We start from the raw sequence: 6,191 nt of genomic DNA on the forward strand, positions 1-6,191 counted from the left end.
AAACCTTTAAATTCAAAATAACACGTACGTCTCCATGATTTAAATTTGGATTTTCAAGGGAATGTCCACTGTAAGTGGCGTTATATTGTTCGAAGTACAGTTTGATTTCAATTTAATCTAAAATGGTAGCGCGAGGGAAGTGTTACACTAAATGCTTTTCTATAATAATAATTAGTCTTTAACGATCATCAAAAAATACAAATACATATCTTAACTGAGTTACAATAATAACAAAAAAAATAGATGAAAATATATGAAAATGTATAAATATCCGAAGGCCATCTACCTCATCTATTAAGACATACTGAAATACGAGTCTATTAACAAACAATAGTTTGAAGCGTCCAGAATTTACGTTAGGGTACGTACCACTAAAATTGGAATTGAGACATCATTCACAGCCGAATTTGACATTAATGCACAAAAAGAGTAGAGGTTCCCTTTCAGATAACTTAGTGCTAATACATGAACAGCCAATGCTACCAGCCAATAGTATCGCTTCGTCGATGAAGGTTAAACTGGGCGTTCATATTTCTATGTAGCAAAATCAAAACTTTTTGGGAGTTAAGCAATAAAGCCCGGATACAAATCTTCTTTCAAAAAACTTAAACATATAAATTAATTTGTTTCTTGGCTCTTGTTGTTTTTTTTTTTACGTTAGAATATTTTAAAATTTACGGTTTTTAAGTCTACTGATGTTATGTTTCATGTTTCGTGCGTACGCCGGCGTGTCAATGTACATTTCTGTGCTGGGTAATAATGCAAACGAACCCGTATTGTAAAAATTGTTATTAATTCATTGTACTGAAAACATCTACAATGCGATCAAGACAACGAAAAAGAGCAAAAGATCAGACTCCATCCGCGGTAAGGTATTTACATAATCACAATATATTCAAACCACAACGAAACAGTCACTTTGCTTTTGGTTGTATCGTCAAAGCCGCTTTGGAAAGCATTGGTTATAATTTTTCTATTAAAGTTTTTCAGTAAACCTGTAGTCGTACGCCGTGCAAATAGACAATAAATAAATAATATTTGAAAACGATGAGCATCTGGAATATGTTGCCCGATATATGCAAAAATGGCTGACATTTAAAATAGTATTTTTGGGGGGCAATCGTCATCAAAAAATAGTGGAATTTTTTTCGTCGTTGGGTGGTTCTGTTATTTCCGTTTTTGGGCGTCACATTGAGAAAAAAATACGAAGTAAAGAGTCAGCTGAAAAACAGAAGGAAAAATGACACTCATTCTCCGTAATTGTTCACATGGTAAGGTAGTGGAAACTTTCAAGGATCCTAGAGTTGTAAGCACTCGAATCTTTTGACGGTGGCCAATTTACCTTTAGTTATCAACTCTTTTGATAAAACCTGGGTTAATTATTGCTTATGAGTGACGTCCTTAAAACCGTTTAGCTAAGACTCGTACAAATATACGTTGTTTCTGAGTAACGTCCGTTTCGGGACAAACTCCGTTTCGTTTCACTGGACGCTGGTTCACCTCTTCGCAAAGCTCCTGACGGCCACATCGGCGGCGCACCTTCCTGATACGTTGAACATGTGGGTCAGTTTGTTGAATCCTGCTGTACCGTTGGATCGGTGGCTGTTCTGACTGGTTTACCCTTGGTGGACTCATGTCATATCGCTGTGTTCTGCTTTCTCTCATGTACAGGACCATTCTGCTGGTCTGTCTGTTGGTACGATTCACTGTTCTGTCTTGAACATGGTGATGTCGATCGGGGTATGCTAGGTTGTATGAATATCCACCAGCGTTTCCCTGCAGGTATGAAACTCCTGGACGGCGTGTGACTCGGCTGATCCCTAGGTGGTTGCAAGCGCTAATGTTGTCGGTCTGTGTGGAATACTCTTCCTGTTGGTAAGAATATAGTGGTCTGCTTGTCTTCTGGTAAAGATATCTTTGACTGTTTATTTGCTGGTATGAAAATCCTGGACGTCGTGTGGCTCGGCTGTTCCCGTGGTGGTCGCAAGCGCTAATGTTGGCGGTCTGTGTGGAATAATCTTCCTGTTGGTATGGATCTGATCGTGGCCTGTTTGTCTGTTGGTAAGAATATCCTGGCTCTTTTCTTTCCCGGTATGAATACTTCTGACGTCTTCCTAGGCTGTTTCCTTGCTGTTGGTACGATGGCGCACGTTTTCCCCAGTTTCCACAGCTGGAACTATTTCTTTGCTGTTGGATTTTTCGCTGTTCTTGTAAAATCTCATTTTCATAAAGGGATTGATGTGACTCGTACGTCGTTCGGTATATATTGGCAGCCTGGCCATTAGTCTTCTCTTTCTTTGTATACAGACCTTCAAGTTGGCATGTGTCAAAGATATCTTCGTTCGAAGAGGTCTCCGTATCGCTCTCCTCGTAAAGAGTGGATGGTGTTTCCGCATCTGAGAAATGTGGTGAAATAGTCTTGAACGTTCGTTTAGGAATCATACTTTCTCAAAGAAGATGTATAGTAGTTGGTCTCGGGTCAGTTGAGACTCGCTCTTCAACTGTAAGCGAATGATTGCCAATAAATATTCCAACTGGAACATAAAATCGCGTTCAATGATTGGTCGCTTACTCGACGGACACACCCAGATATCACACCCACACTATCAGTACTTTTTCTCGCTGCAAGAAAACGAGAAAAAAGCAAATATTTCCTTTCCACTGGAATTTGATTAAATTTACCACGTTTTCATTATTTTTTCCTTTTATTTTTGCGGTTTATGTTATATATCAAACACTACGAGAAGTAGAATGATGGAGGTCGGAGGACAAAAGAGGCCGCCCTGTTGGCAGAAGTCAATGTTAATGAGGCAATTAATTGGCGTTAACTTAATCCCTCAGTTAATCAAGCTGATTGGTGCAGATTTTGAACGGATGAATGCTATTAATTAACGGTACAGGCCGCCAATCAGAAGAGTGCCGCTCTCAGATAATTCATTAGTGTAAATGTTAACAATAGAGTTCAATTAACTCTAATTAGCACTGATTGACTTGTTATTTACAAAGACTGAAAAAAATTAATAGAATGATTATCATGTGACTGAAGGGAAATACGATCTAATTTAATGGAAATATTTATTGCATTTTTCATTTAATGGAACCTTTTACTTTCTTTTATTCGTATCCAGACAACGAAGGAAAAATACAGAATAATTGCAAGGAAAATCGTCGGCGTTCTCTTACGATGGAACACAAAAGACCGATGAACTAGAAGAGCCAATCAGAAGAGCCGGGCCCTCAGATAATGAATTAGTATAAATGTCAAAAATAGAGTTTAATTGACACTAATTAGACTAATTGACTTGTTATTTACAAACAATAAAAATAAATAGTTATTATCATGTGACTAACTGAAAGGAAATACGATCTAATTTTATCGAAATATTTCTAATATTTTTCATTTAATGAAACGTTTTACGTTCCAGACAACGAAGGAAAAATACAAAATATTTGGAAGGAAAATCGGCGAACAGAGGTACCGATGAATTAGACAGGGAATGCTTGAGTCCTAAGTCAATTGGAAAGGTCGCGCTAATTAGTTTTTACCCAATTTTTGCCACACCGCTAAGGTGGACCGCGGACTAGTCCAGCTTTTTATAATTTTATCCCTTTAGCTACTCATTAGCTACTTATAACTACTACTATTCGCTTTCGCTTCTTTTTTGTATTTTCATTTTTTTTATTCGTTGGGCGAGTGACACTGAATAAATGAATGGAACAATGAACACACTGAAATTTGCTAAATTTGTGAGTTACGGGAATTAATTTTTTATTGTCTTCTTGTACGATTAGAATTGCGAAATATCTGGCGTCTGATTTCCTAATTTTTTCCTAAGGTTGTTAAATTATTTATTTGTGTATTATTATTATTATTATTATTATTATTATTATTATTATTATTATTATTATTATTATTATTATTATTATTATTATTATTATTAGTTTGAATGTTGGCAGTCATCCGCTTCCGGCAAGGGGCGATTGTTCTTGTGATTCCGGAAAACAGTTTTTCCGGTTCTGGTCCGAGAAATTTTTTCTGAAGATAGATAGATACTTTATTGACATACTTTGCAAGCCACAGGCTGAATTACGTATATACATAGTATAGTTATAAAAGCTACAATATTATACAAGAATTTGAAATACTTTGAGAAAAACAAAATGCATGTAGTACATTCGGTATAACATTTAAAAAAATATGGGATCTGAATAAAATTTTATTAAAAACCTGATGGCTATCTTAAAGAGTTTATCCGAAGGCATTGAAAATTAATAAACTATTCCTGGCCTTGTAGATTTTAAACTTGACATCAAAAGTCCTGGAATGCCTGAGAGTGTGTTGTGAACTATGCGAGGCGGGTAGTAAATGATGGAGACGGTGATCTCTGTCCTCTAAAATATTATCGAAAAAGCGACTGACTTAGGCGCTTTTGGTGCACCACCATTGACTCTAGGTCTAACGCAGCTAGAGCGTTTGTACAGGATAAGGCGGAGCACTCTTCCGACACAACCTTCCACGAGTTTGACTCTCTGGAAACGGTCAGATAGAAAATCAATAACCCAGTTGATTATACTTACTGGCTGAGTCCAGGGACCTTAACTTACTGACCAAAATGCTACGATCGATCAAGTCAAAAACCTTTCTATAGTCGAAAAGGATTGTTCTGCATGATGGTGGAACCATTCCCATCTGTGGCCTCAGTCCAAGTGTGAAGCATCTCTAGCAAGGCCAGTGTGGTAGAGGACCTTGGAACTGCGCCAAATTGGTTGTTGTCTAGTACTTCAATGCTGCTGGCTTGACACAATCACAGACGACAAACTCCTCGGCAATCTTAGACATGCAAGGTGTCAAAGAGATCAGACGAAGATCTTTCTTCTAGTCCCTCGCAGGTTTATGTTAAGCCTACACAACACTTTGTAGACACGATGCTCGGGACCTTCAGGAACTCAGGAGAGTCATCCTCCAAGGGGAGTGGGACGAGGGGATTAGCCAACCGGTAATCCTCAAGCGGTACCAAGACGCACAGATTTAACCGGCATTATGGTGCCGAGACTTGTCGTTATCGCCTCACGAAAAACGCCTTCGAGTTGTTGCTGTTGTTCGCAGATGAGAGAAGAAGTGGCCAGTCAAGATCACTTTTTTATGCCCACTTTAAGATGGCGGATATTTTCCGCGACAGATTGTTAACTAACTCCCAAATCCATTTCACTTACGGTGCATCCTCTTGGGACGAAATAGACGGCATTCTTGTTCCTTGGGGGCCTTTTCTGTTTTCGGAGTGAACAGAACAGTATTTCCGTTCATTCTGCCCCGGAATACGTTTTGTTCAGAGTACAGATGGAATTGCGTTCTTTTGGGAAGGTTTTCCGTTTAATGGGAATAAGCCGAATTGTGCTCTTTGGAGAACTGACATTCTGACTAATGTTGCGCTCAACTTTGCAAAAAAAAAAAACAAAAAAAAAGACTGATTTGACGTTAATTCTGTACGTCGAAATCCACTCGCGTGAAATATCATTCAACGACCAGAAAACCTGACAAAACTCGACGCCGTAATCAGGAGTCCATCACCCGAAGCGTCTATCTCTGACATACTAAGCCTCAGAGACAATCCTCCCGATTCCCTAATTTTCCGAGTAGATTTAATTTTAGAATGGCTCTCAGAGCACCTTTGGAACACCCACAGTTCAAAACAGCAAAAGAAGAGCAATGGCAATTAGAGCGGTTTTCAATTGAGTGTCGAAAGAAATTTCGTGTTTGGTTTGGTTTTGCATTACTAAGCTCTGTGATTGGTTAACAAAACTCGCGCCACTTTCTTAACCAATGGGAATCCAAACCAAACCCAATCGTGTTTTGCCGCACGCGTTTTACCGCGCTTGGCGACGGTTACATGCATTTGCTTCGAATTCTGATTGGCTCGTTGTGTTGTTTACATCTATTGCGATTGGCCAGAGTAATCGGACTGTGGTTTTGGTTTTACGACACTCAATTGGAAACCGCTCTATCTTGTCATACACTGTACGTCATACTATTTCGCGGGAAACGCAGTAAAAGTAAATCCACTCTGGAAAGGGTTGATTCAAGGAATTAATACAGAGAGGGACTCCGAGTCACGGGGTCTTGCTGCTATTCACCCTACAAACAACGTGACGTTAGTAAACTTACGTTCAGGTTGAATGGTCCAAAATAAGAG

This window comes from Pavona decussata, unplaced genomic scaffold, assembly GCF_977016875.1.
Source record: "Pavona decussata unplaced genomic scaffold, jaPavDecu1.1 SCAFFOLD_101, whole genome shotgun sequence".
NCBI lineage: Eukaryota > Metazoa > Cnidaria > Anthozoa > Scleractinia > Agariciidae > Pavona > Pavona decussata.